The sequence below is a fragment of the Netta rufina genome (assembly GCF_964035555.1).
Source record: "Netta rufina genome assembly, chromosome: 1".
In the NCBI taxonomy this organism is placed as follows: Eukaryota; Metazoa; Chordata; class Aves; order Anseriformes; family Anatidae; genus Netta; species Netta rufina.
The window spans coordinates 175,361,425-175,375,201 of NC_140123.1; the positions used below are offsets into that span (position 1 = coordinate 175,361,425).

Below are 13,777 nucleotides of genomic sequence, written 5' to 3' on the forward strand. Positions count from 1 at the left end.
GAACAATTTGTCCTGAAACATAGCCATATACCAGTTGTGCAGTCAGATAGTAATTGTAGGATTATTTTCTTGTTTACTTTAAAGTTTAAAAAAAAAATATTTCCTGTAATTAAAGGGACCTCAAATTAAAAGTGGATAAACAAAACTTTCCTAGGACTCCAACTCTTGCTTCTGCAGAGTGCTTTTACACCTGTTCAAGCTATTAACATAACAAAACACCGACAACAAGCTAGTCAGCTCAATTATACTTTGGTATAAGCCAAGAAATTGAGTGTCACAGACAAGTGTTTCACTAACAGTTCAAATTACATTTAAAAATGGAAATAAACAGTTTAGGAATATTAGGTTGTTGTTTTCAGAGGTCTTTCAGAACAATATAAATCTGTTTGTGCTGTGTGCCTTTATGGTCAGTGTTACAGGCGATGTTTGACCCTTACAGAAAATGACTATATTTTGTTTGTTTGAACTGTTGATAAAATAAGGAATTTTTCCTTACTCTTAAAGTTTTTATATGATTTTGTAATTTTGTATTATTTCTGATTTCACATAAATTTAGTCATAAAAAGAGTGGATCAGCTCATCTTTTAAGTGTCAGAAATTCTTATGTATTGCCCTTCAGATACATACTGTAATAGTCTTCAAAGTAGCTGTTTTTCTAGTTTTTCAGTTTTCTCTTGAATAATTTGCTTCAGAAGAATTTCTGTTTAATTCTGTCTTTGCACTAGTGGAAGAAATCTATTATTTCTTTTTAAAGCATAAATTATTATTTTTAAATTGATATCCCAGTGTCCTTCCAGTGATGTTATTGCCAGGCATCCTATTGATCTCTGCAGGAGCAGAAACAGCCTAAACATGCATAAGTAAATATTTATTTGTTTTCATTTTAATGCAAAAAAAAAAAAAAAATCTTGCTGTGTATGATAAGTGCCTTCATTCATTTTTTTCTAATGTGTAAAAAGTATTTATATCTTTAAAGATAATCTTTTATATTAAAAGGGAATTCAGGATCCGTGAACTTGGTTTTCAAAACCAGCTTCAGTCTTATACCTCTACTTCTGCTGCTGCCTAATGTCGAACTTCAGAATACCTCATTACGAGTACAGCACGTTTATTTAATATCCCACTGGCTGAAATCTTAATGTTAGCATATGCTATTCATTTTTAAAAATTCTGGAAATGGGGAGTGCCTTTTCAGAGATAACTGATAACATATGTCACTACCCAAATAATGTCATGAAACAGGCTTGGGACAGTGGATTTCATTTAGGGTAAAGCTGATAAAAATGAAAGAAAATACTTGTTTTCAAAATTCAAACACAAATATTTATGTGTACTGTTCATCAACTTCAGAGCAAATTTCTCCATTTTGGTGCTATGTTTCCTGTATAGCTTGAAATAATAAATAAGTTATAATGTATGTCTGATAATTTAATATAATGACTGTGACTTGTGTCTGTGAAATACAGTTGCATTTTAACCCTTCTTTTTGATGCATGTTGTGTGGCTTTGTGTTTATATTTAATGTGTCTTTTATTAAGCAATGCTAATGTTTAAAGTCCTTAGGAAAAAAAAAAAAAAAAAAAAAAAGGAAAGAAAAACGAAAAGAACTAACTACTTTACTAAAAGTGTGTTTTTGTGCACTAAGTAATCTTTGGGTTGCACTGAACTTCATAGATATTTTAATGACATTGTTTTCATGGAGTAACTACCTTTAAAATTTCCTTCTGTAAAAGATTAAAGGTTGCTGTTCTGTAGAATTTGTAAAGGATCTTGTACTTGAACAACAAGAAAAAAACATAAACTTGCTTCTGATGCCATTGGTCAATTAGACTGAAATAGGTTGATGACTTCTGATCCCCTGTGATAAAGATACATGTCATGTAACGCCTTTTGCTGGAGCTGTTATTTTACAGCCCAGTCCTGCTCCCATGTAGTCAGTGACAAAATGCTGGAAAACTGAGGATCGTAACACAATGCTCAACTAATATAATCTCAAAAAGAGAACATTTTTTCACATTCCTAAAACACTTTTACATACATGTAACTTTCATACCTTTCATTTATGAAGAGGACAACTAAGAAAGGAACACAGTCAAAGTAAAAGTAAAGAAAGTTAAAAATAAAAAAGAGTATCATGGAAGGGGAAAAATGTGTGATCTTGGTGATCTTTAACACCATTCCTAAATATATATAGCCATTCACTGAAATGAATGTAAAGCTACTCATGTATTTATTTCTGTAGTGTATGAAATCTCAGATAAACCAATGGGTTCTGGGTTGCCAGATCCATAAGAAAAACATTGTGAGCTGCCTGTGGCAGCTATGTGTGGCAGTTCTGAAAGTCCCAGACAATGCTCATAAATATTGCCCCAAAATGATTTTGAAATCCAAATTTAAAAGTTACTAAATGTAGATTGAAGTGTTAGCATTGTCTAAAATTTGTGGAGGTTACTACACATTTTGGTTACCTGGAATGTGTTAGGAAATGAACAAGATGTTCCATAGTTCTCTATTATGACATTTCTTAGTCCTTTCTGTGAAATTATTGTCGGAGATAGTCTCCTCCACTAAAGCTATATTGATCAGTATATGAACTAGCATGAATATATTTATGGCCCTTGCACTTCAGTGAGAGCAGGACAGGATCAGGCACTTAGATTTCCTGCTCATGCAGTCATTCAGAAGCTTGGGTATATGCTCACATTTATGCACATAACTGAGTAATGTTGAAAAGATTGGTCTGTAAGTAATTGAAAATACACAGAAGAATGGCTTAGGTTGAAAATAAACTGGAAGACAACATGCAAAGGTGGGTAAAATGTTGTATTTCTTATTTTCTAAAATATGAATATCTATTCTTACCCAATTAATATTTAAAATAATGTGTTTTTTTCTTAATTCTTTAGCTGATATTTAATTAAATTTTTTAGAAAGAGTTATATTTTTGCATGCTTCTAGAAAGTTTAAAAAAATGTGACAATATTGTATCATTCCCATAGTGTTCTGTTTCCATTTTTTTCAAAGTTTAAACTAAAAAAAATCAAACAACAACAAAAAAAGTGAAGTGGTAGATTTTGTAGAACAGACAGACAGAAAAAGTTCATATCTATTTGGTATTGCTTTAATTTCTGATCTACTGTTTTGCTGCAGCTAACATGATTGAAAATGATAAACCAGAGACTGCTGTTACTGGGATCCAATGTTCCCTTCTGATCATGATTACCTTTTTTGCAAACTCAGCTTAAAGTAATTCGTCTGCTATAGTAAGACTCCATTATGTCATTATTTCTGTACTTTGTTGGTTGAAAAGACCCCGTTTCTTAATATAAAAAAGAAGAATCCTTAAAATGAAGTTTTAAATTTTGAAAAGTATAGAAACAAATCATTTTATCTGTGCAATCACTCTGTGAAAATGTGGCTCCCACACCAGAGATCCTCCATCATATTAAAAATATAGTCCATCTTTTATTGTGAAAATCTCTATATAAAATGTCACTCTCAAGGGGCAAACATTACTTTTCAGTGGGAATGCAGATCATGTCATTCCCATGCCTTTGTTCAGTCTTCCCAAGCTTTGGAAGAGGCAGGAGGCTATATCCAGACTCCCTGTGATGCACTGTTAAATTGTTCAGTTGTTGGAAGTAATAATGGGTCAGTTTGGGTTTTACTTTTTTGTGTGTTTTGTTTGTTGTTGTTTTTAATTATTATTATTATTATTTATTATTTTTATTGTTTTGTGGAGGTTTGTGAGTACAACTGCTACACAGACACAGGTACATCTGTTGTTCTCCCTTTGGAAAATATGTCTGGGAATTTATCCCTTGATTGGAAACAAACAAACAAACAAAACAACTCTTTTGCTGTCACCATATCTCCTATTTCCATTTCTGCCTCCCTTCTTTCATGATACTTTTGCTTTACTTACAATTTATCTCCAATGCTGCTGCCTTCATCTAATTGCTTTAAGGAGTAACTCTTGTTATATTCTTGTGGAGAAAAGAAAGAATAAGACTTGCTGAAGTCTAGCCACACCAGAATTTTTCCATCTGCAATGGTGCAATGTTAAACTTTCCTGCACTAAATATTTTCTAGGAGATGTCCCAAAGAAGGCAAAGAACAGAACTGCTGTTCAGTCTTGTAAATTTGCCACAAATTTATACCAATAGATTAAGATTTTTCAGAAAGACCTAGTGAGGTTCTGTCTCTGTTCCTGTTTGCCATTGATTTCAGAAGGAGAGGTAAAGCAGAATTGTCTGGTTCTGTTTTTTAATTTCCCACTGTTCTTGTATTTTTACTTGTTGGTTAGCCTCAGCCATCTGTCTCCATTGTATATATCATCAACTGAAAGGTGATAAAAGTTAGGTACATGTACCAGATATGCTGTTGCAGGAATGCTTACTGAGCAATGCTGTTTATCAGTCCTCTCCCCCCCAGCAAATAAATGAGCTGATCACACTTCTCATTGTTTTAATATATGTTCTGATTAATTACAGTGGTGAAGTTCTTAGCAGAGGTATATGCAGACCCTTCAGTGACACGTAAGGCCTATCTTCAGACCTGCACATGAGGTAGCAAAGCCTGCCAAATGGCTGCTGAAAGGAGACAGAAATACCCATTGTTTTTCTGATTCTCAGGTGGCAACCAGATGCAATGAACTCAAATCAAGAGCAAGTAAGGCAGGAAGTGTAACTATACAACCAAATTTTTACTGTAATAGAGAGATGAAATAGAACCTATAAAGGAAGTGTTAAATGAGATACCAAATGTGACATGTCATTACTGTTGAAGGCGATTGCATTAATCATCCCCTTGTGAAATAGTGACTGTTATTTTTAAATTTTCAAAAATATCAAACACATGTTAATAGCAACAGAAAATATCGTCAGCACAAGGCTTGTTTTTGCATCTCACTGGTGTTGCCATATAGCGGTGCTAGCATGTCTGCCACTGGGTGTCCTGTAGGTTACTGTTGTGTGTAATGGTGAGCTTGTCTTCCAGGAGAGCTGAAACCTGGAAGAAAATAATATCTGGATGACAAGTCACGGCAGCTAAAAACAATTTGGGACTTCAATTCAACTATTCATGTCTGAGTTCTCTAAAGTATGACAGCGATCTTATTTTCTGTGAGGCATTTCCCTCTTCTAACACATCTCATATTTTTGCCACTGTTCATCTTGCTTTCCACTCATCCTCTTCCACCATGCCACACAACCTTCTATCAACACACTAAAATATCTATAATCTCTTTGAACTGGCTTTTCCACAACATGGAGTACAACACAGTTGTTCTTAGTGCCTTGGATTATACTCTTATGGAAAATGGGAAGATGGTAGCTTCCTCACTATAAGCCATGTTGACTTATCAAAAATTGGAGTCAACTTTGTTCCTTGCTATGAAACTCAGAGTTGTGTATTACCTGTGCCCAGATTTTCCTTTTCAAATTATATGATTAGGATTTTGTAGGCTCTACATTGAACTTCTATGAAAGGCTGCTGTTTCATTAGTTCTCCTCAGGCTCAAGATTTTTACGTGGCATCAGGAATCTTCGCATTCCTTGTAGCAGCCAAGTACTGGAGTCACCTCCAGATCAGACATATCTTTCTTTTGAAAGAAAATGGGTCAGACTTTGTTTAGAAGCAAAATCTTGTACTCCTTTCGTGGGGAGAAACATCTGTTCAGAACAATGAAGTCACCAAAAAGATTCAGATGATGACAGTTCATATCTGAATGTGTATGATTCCACTGCACATTCTCACATACTGATACTCTTACTGTAGCTATACATTTAATTTTTTATTTTTAAAAAAGCAGTCTCCAGAACAAACAGGAAAGCAAGGAGTATTCTGTCACCTCCTGTTCAGATGTGACAGGTCTTTTTGGTAGCTTAGTATGAAGAGCTTTGTGAACATTGGCTAACTCCCTGGGGAGCTAAGGAACTGCTCTTTAAGAGGCAATCTAAGTGTGCTTACATCAACTACTAAATCTCTACAGTAGAATTGTCCTCTATAAATTCTAAGCTAATTATTTTTTAATATATTTTACATTTTTAGAGACAAAATGTAATTTGAAAATTCAGGATGATTAGTTATGTAAAGTATGATCAGTCCTTTACAGAAAAAAAGTTTCTGATTTCTTTTTCTTTAATGAAGGAACCTGGAGTAGCACCTGTGGAATGTAGTACTTTGAGCATTGAATTATTATCTGAGTATTCCCTTAAAAAAGACTTGGGTATAAGTGACTACCCAACAGGATCTAAAGGTATAGGTGGAATAAAAGCCAAATCCCGTAGTTCCTCAGACAAAGTGGCAGCTGTTTTGTCTGTTCTGTTCTTCTTGTGTTATTGTACTAAGATCCTATTGGAGGGTTTAATTATATCTGGTATCTAGGTAAAACAAAGACAAGGTTGCTGACTGGAAAAGCTTACAATCTCATTACGAGATGTATGTAGACAAATTGGTAATAAAAGGCACAGTGAAACCCTGCTGAATAGCACCTGGTAGGTGGGGAACTGAGTTTATTTTTCAAATGCTCTGTAGTTAGCCTCAAAAATGATGCCAGGCTTTAGGCAGTGATGGACAAAATGGTGGTGTTCGTCCTGAGCAGGAAAGACATGGCTGGGCCTTTGTAGAAGGACCTTGTTTTCTGATTTGGTTGTGCTGAGCTTGAGGTAATGGGCAGTGCTTTGATGAGATGCCAGAGACATAGGCCAAGTTAAAAGACTTACTCACAAATCTAACTAGAATAAATAAATGAAATTCTGTGGTCGATCATTAAGTGGAATTTCAAGAGTTCTGGTTTTGATTTTTCCAGCAGCTGCACAGAGTATGGTTGTTCATCTGCCATCTAGGCAGATTACTGTTTTGGTGAGAGGTATCCCTCATTAACACTACAGCCAGTTGCACAAGACAAAGAAATTCAGACCACATGGAGGTAATTCTAAATACTGTCTAAAATGCCTCAGTAATACCATCGGTAGAATTGGACTTGTGCAGACAAGAAATCAACTTTCTTTCAGCATCTGTCCTGAATGGACTGGCTTTAATATACTGAAAAAGGTTTGGTTTGTGTTTCTCTAGTTGTTTTGTTTTGTTATTTAATTGGGATGTCTTTTAACACACACAGTCCTAGTAGATGCCTTACAGATTCTCTCATACCAGTTTTAGCTTCCCACTCTCTACATCAACCCTAGAATGTTCTTCTTTATTCCTTCTTCATCTCTTATTTTTCCATGTATATAGGTGTATTTACTTAGTTTATCATTTATATCTACCTCCTAAATACATATTTATTCTACTTAGTGTTGGTGAAGCTGCAGCTGTGTCCAGTTCAGTCCTCCCTCCCCCCAGTACAAGAGAGACAAGAGACACGGGCATGGTGGGGAGAGTCCAACGTAGGCCATGAAGATCTTTGGGGGCGTGGAGCACCTCTCCTGTGAGGAAGTCTGAGAGAGCTGGGGCTGCTTAATCTGGAGGAGAGGAGGCTCAGGGGGGATCTCACCAATGTCCATAAATACCTGAAGGGAGAGTGCAAAGAACATGGAGCCAGGCTTTTTTCAGTGGTGTCCCCATGCCAGGACAAGAGGCAGTGGACACGAAATGGAGCACAGGAGGCTGAACTTCTGAACTTTTTTGCTGAACCCAGGCAGCACTTTTTTTTACTGTGAGGGGGACAGAGCATTAGCACAGGCTGCCCAGAGAGGCTGTGGAGTCTCCTTCCTTGGAGATCTTCCAAAGCCACCTGGATGTGTCCCTGGGCAGCCTGCTCTGCGTGTCCCTGCTTGGGACAGGTGAGCTCCTGAGGGCCTGCCAGCTTCAGCCATGCTGGGGTTCTGTGATATGATTCAACATGCCTGAGAAGCAATTATTCAGAAACTGCATTTTTCCGTTATCCTTCAGATTAAAGTTGAAACAAATTTATCATCTTAAAAAGAGACAGACAAAGGCTGCCTTTCTGTGGAGCACAGAGCACTTAATCCTGTCAGAAAGGATGTGGCTATGGACTGTGGACAGGTTAGATGACCTCAAACAAACTGCTGCTGTCTTTCACTGTTCTCAGCCATCCCATTCAGACTTACCTGTTAGGCCATTCTGTGGACATACCCTCCAGAGTCCTGTACTCCCACATTGGATTTGGTTTGGAGTCCACTGGTGTTCATGTCCCTGACACATACCATGGAAACCAAAGTATGGATGGTAGGAAGCTGCTGCGTGTCTGATTCCCACACTGTAATGCAGCCAGTCCTTCTGAGCCCAGTTTTCCTCCCTTTCATTTCTCTAGCCACAAAGGCAACTAGCTTTTTAGAACTGCGGTAAGGCAGATCTACACACCTCAGCTGCAAGGAGGACTTAGTTTCATCAAAACAAAACATTTTCCCAACATGAGAAATCTGATATAACACTAAACTTTTCAAATGAAGCTGTGCTTAATGAGGTGACAATGTCTTTAGTGCAGCTTCTGTAGTTAGCATATGTCTGACGCTACATGTAAAAATAAATAATACACATGCCTCTTGGAATTCAATCCATTTGGTGAGAGTGAAGGATTATTTGTTCTTATGTAGGCATGGTCCTTTCTGATTGCTTGAGCTAATGGCACAGGCTATATGTGCTCATTTTAGTGAAAAAATCTCTGAATCCAAGAATTCAGTAGGACCCCTTCTCAGAGTCTGTGTTACTTCTTGACAGTAGTCTACAAATGTAAAGGGAAGGACAGCTTTGTGAAAGCTTTCCTCTGAAGGCTTTCATTTGTACCTGTTTCATGCTCAAGCATCACATGGACCCCTGGGGAGATACAGCTAGTAGAGAGGAGGCAGGCACAGGAAGAACTAATTCTAATACAGCAAAGGAAGTGTTGAAACAACTCGCAACTGAGTAGTGCTCAAAGGCATGTTTTATGAGTGTCTAGTGCAATAGTGGTCCCAGTCTACCTCTAATATAATTTTAAAAGAGCCCAAACAGACTCTTGGACCAAACAGAGATGAGCAAAATGTGGTTTGTCAGACAACTCAAGCAACTACTGTGTTTAACCCTATAGGACTGGAATTTTTCTGATATATTATCTTTGTCATGTTTTAAATTCTTCCTGTCCAGTCACAGAAGTGCCAGACAAAAAGGAAAAAAAAAAAAAAAAAAAGGAAAAAGAAACAAAAAAAAGCATTACATTTCTGTAATATTTGTTATCATTTTTAGTGGCAAAGCACTCTGTTTGATCACATTCATATATGCTTCTCATTTACTGGTTTGTTTTTCAGTCTCTCAAAGCCCGGTAAGCTCCAGCTAAGCTATGCAAAATGCTCCCTTGAAAGAAAAGGTTAAGAAAATTTAGAATGAAATCCACCAAATAATCCCAAGTCTTCAACCTTGAAATGAAATAATACCAATAGTAAAAGCATCAAATTTTTTTATTTTTTATTCTTTTTTAGTAAGACTTTTTTGAAACTACAGCTGTCAGCTGCAGAGAGAGTCTTAATTTGGTAGGACCTTATGATGGCATGCCTGCCTGAGCATCAGTCTGTGCTGTGGAAGGCACCAGGAGTCCTGTCAGGCTGATCCTTGTAGAATTTTACTGCTATGAAAAAAACAAACAGATGAATCCTAGTTACCAGTGTTATGGAATGACTTTGAACAATAGTAATCAAGTCCAGCTTTTTGCTGCAGTTTTATGTTTTTAAAAGAACCTGACATATGGGAAATATTACTTTAGCCAATGTTAAGACAAGTGCTAGAATTTCTGTATAAAATGATTACAGGATGTTTTTTCAACTAGTATTTAAAAAAAAAAAAAAAAGTTTGTATTTATTTTGAGATTTAAAGTTCTTATGGATTTTTATTCTACACATGCAATCCACATAAAATGTATGGAAAAAATGTCCTCTCCATGAGCCTTCAATCATGTGGAATGTGGTACAAATGAAGCCACTTTACAGATGTCTTGAATTGTAAGGACCAAGTTGTTCTTGGCCACATGCAAATTTACTGAGTAGAAGGAAGTCAAGCAGCAGGAGAGTTAAGTGCCATTATACTTCTCCCAGTCAGGAGAGTTAAGCCTTGGGAAGATCATTACCAGAGCATCTCTCAGAACAGACTGGGCACCCAGCAGCAAGAGAACCACATTCCACAAATGGCCTGTAGTAATGTATTAGGAGCTTCAAATATATGCATACAGGGCAAAACTCACCCTCCTAAGAAATGTACTGTAGTCTAGATTCAGTAAAAGGACATGAGTGGATTCCAGAGCACAGAATGAGGCCTTTGTCCAGTGCAGGTGAAAATCTGATGCTTTGTACTGGTGCGCTAGGTCAGTGTGTGCAATATGCAACTCTAAAGAAAACATAAATGATGGCAATGGAGCTAAACACAGGATACCTCACTGTAGTATGTAGATATGTAGTATGTAGATATGTAGTATGTAGAAGTATGTAGATACTTCTAGAAACTTGGGATTCCCAGTCTGGGATCTTGCATAGAACCTATGTTTCTCATGCAAAGAACTGAGCATCAGCTGTGATCCATCTTTACATAAAGCTAGAAGATGCATCCCCACTTTATATTGATTAAAGCTTTTGATTCATCATTTGAGATACCTGGTTTCCTTTCTTTGGTATTTACTCTCTGTGCTGGAGGACAGGCAACCCCCACCTGGCCAGGAGTTACCAGTGAGAAGCTGTGTTGGACGGGAGCAGTCTTCATTTGCCTTGCTGAGGGTGGGCCACTGTCCAGTAAGGAGCACACCTGAGCCTGCCTGCATCCGATGCCCAGGCATTTTGTAGAGGAAACAATCCTTCTAAGAAATATTTTTAATGTATTATCTATGGAATGAATCCAGAATGTGTCCTCTTTCAGGAGAATACTGTACCTACAGAGTAATATGCCCTCTTGAGTTTTCCATTGATGATCCTTGGATCATCTATATCCAGAGTGAGTGCATTCGCACATATAAAAGAAAAAAAAAATGGGAGCTTTTCTCTTTCTTTGTTTGCATTAAATATTGTCTATCAGTGTGTTTTGTAAGGTGCTTGCTGTGCTACTAGTGTACTCTTAAGAGGAATTGCTTTTTTAGCCTGACAGTGTGGAAAGGGATAAAAAACTGTTTTTAGGATATTGATCATCCTTATGAGGATGTAAGCTGGTCAGTCTATTAGAGGATTGTAAATGGTTATAGAATTACTATAACAGAAATTTCTTAATGTCTTAGACTGGGGCTCAGGGCTGCCTAAGTGATTCTGCAGCTGATGTGGATGCAAGACTAAGGATAACAGTTTTGAAAATAGCTGTCTAAATTTTATCCAGGCCCCACTGGAGTTACAAAGGGTCTGATCTGATACTTAGGTTTCTCTTCCTCTCACTGGTGTTGGTGGGAGATGCTTGCTGCAGCGCATATAAGAGTCTGTCTTGTGCTGGAGGTGCCAGCAGCTTCTCCATGAAGTACCAGGAGACACAGTACCCCAAGTGCCTGACTCAAGCAAAGCTGCTTGCAGTTACTTAGTTTTGTGGTTTACTTGTTTTTAAATTTGCACAATCATATTTAAGCAGAAGTTTACAGCTACTTACTGTCTGCTGTCTTTTTATTTGTGTTTTTTTACTAATAAGATATTTTCATTCCTTCAGTGAAACAACAACCATGCATTAACCTAAATGACTTAAACTTCAGCATTACTTCATGTCTTCTTCAGTTAAAAATAATAATAATAATAAAGAACAAAACTTCAAAAAGCTCATAAGTTGAAACCCCTAGTATCAGAACACTAGTGAATTACCTCTTGCATGGTGAAGTTTCTGTTTTACTGTAAGATCTGTTAAATAGGAGATTTGGATACATGGAAATACAGATCTGTAATTTGATGAATATGTGAAAGAAAATGATGCCAAATCTGTATACTGAAATGCTGTTCCTGTATTTCTGGAAAGCTTACACTTTGCCCATAAGGATTTACTGCACTTTTCAGATTATTTTTTTTCCCCCATAATCCTGACCTGTTGAATGTACCTTTTTAATTTATTCCATATAACATTACATTAACATGAAGTGAAAAATCTCCCTGGAAAAAGTATTATTCAAAAGTGGATAATTTTTTCCTATGAGTTGGCAAAATTCTATAACTTACTGTCTCTCAAAGCAACAAAAAATAAAATTTCAGATGATTTATCAGTTGCATTAACTGGAAAGCTAAAATGACCATAGAATCACAGAATGGGTTGGGATTGAAGGGACCTCTAGGACCACCGAGCTTCAACTCCCTGCCATGGACAGGAACACCTCCCACTAGACCAGGTTGCCCAAAGCCCCATCCAGCCTGGCCTTGAACATTTCCAGGGATGGGGCATCCACAGCTGCTCTGGGCAGCCTGTGCCAGGGCCTCACCACCCTCACAGTAAAGAATTCCTTCCTTATATCTAATCTAAATCTGCCCTCTTTTAGTTTAAAGCCATTCCCCTTTGTCCTATCACTACACTCCCTGACCAAGAGTCCCTCCCCAGCTTTCCTGCAGACCCCCTGTAGGTACTGGAAGTTACCCAGTATATGCTCTTTAGGTATATGGTCTTCCTGGAGCATTCTCTTCTCCAGGCTGAACAACCCCGATTCCCTCAGCCTGGCTTTGTAGGAGAGATGCTCCAGCCCCTTGATCATTATTGTGGCCCTCATCTGGCCTCGTTCTAACAGGCCCAGGTCCTTCTTGTACTGGGGACCACAGGGCTGAACAGAGCACTCCAGGTGGGGTCTCACAAGAGAGGATTAGAGGGGGAGAATCACCTCCCTCAACCTCCTGATGAATTGAAAGGAGTTTTTTTGAAAACAAAAATATTTAATTTAGAAACATTCAGTGGAATTGTCTAGCACACAAGTAAAAGGCAAGTTGTCACCAAATCAGCACCCTTAGCATTTTGCAAATATAATTATAGTTTCAAGAGAAACACTCTATCCATTGCATTGTGTGATAAATGAAATGTATTGCTTTATTCTGCAATGACTTAGTATTAAACACATTTGTGGTTTAAACCTTTAAGATTACACATATAAATGTCTACAAATATATAAAAATCCCTGTATATCAAGGGCAAGAAATTCAGCTGAGATTCGATTTAATGTAATGAAGTTACTCTTGTGAAAAATGTTTCAGTATTAGCAGGTTAATTTGACATAGTTGCTTGTTCCGTATTTTAAAAACTTATCTCCAGCCAGGTTTTGCCTGGCTTTGTACTGAAAGATGTATGTTCTGAGCTTCATTTCCTGAAAATAGATTTTTATTTTTTTATTTTTTTGTATTTTAAAGTGCTTGAATGTAGTAATTTAGTGTGTAATGCTAGTGACACGGAAAACAAATAAAAGGCAGAGAAGTATTTTAGGTGCTTGGAAAGGAAGTCAATATTTATATTTTTTTTCTGACATCCATGTAGAAATTAAATTTTTATTTGAGTATCAATTCTGTAGCTGATTGTAAAGGCAATGTTTGTCCAAGTGTAAAAGTACAGGGTAAATTGTAGAACAAAGTAAATGTGTTCTCTTTCCAGACACAAAATGAAATGTCTCCATTTATCAAAACGTTTTGTTAGTATAACATAAAATAGACAGGTTAACAAAAAGAAAAAAAGAAAAAGAAAAATAAGAAAAGAAAAAGACTTAAGTGCTTGCTTTTAGAAAATTCATGATCCAAAATAATCCAGCTGAGTTGCCACCTCATTTGTAAAATGCTTCAGATACTCTTTGTTTGACTGAAAGTTCCCTGGGACCTGCAGCTCTGCTTTGCAGGTGACAGGGATAGCCCTGGTCTAAAGAGTT

At 37.0% G+C, this 13,777-nt stretch overlaps 1 protein-coding gene across 5 annotated transcripts in view; it reads left to right on the forward strand.

Moving 5' to 3' along the window:
- Window positions 1–13,777, forward strand: part of ADAMTS20 (ADAM metallopeptidase with thrombospondin type 1 motif 20) — a 96,520-nt gene that overhangs the window by 66,554 nt on the left and 16,189 nt on the right. The gene's annotated exons all lie outside the window — the stretch shown is intronic.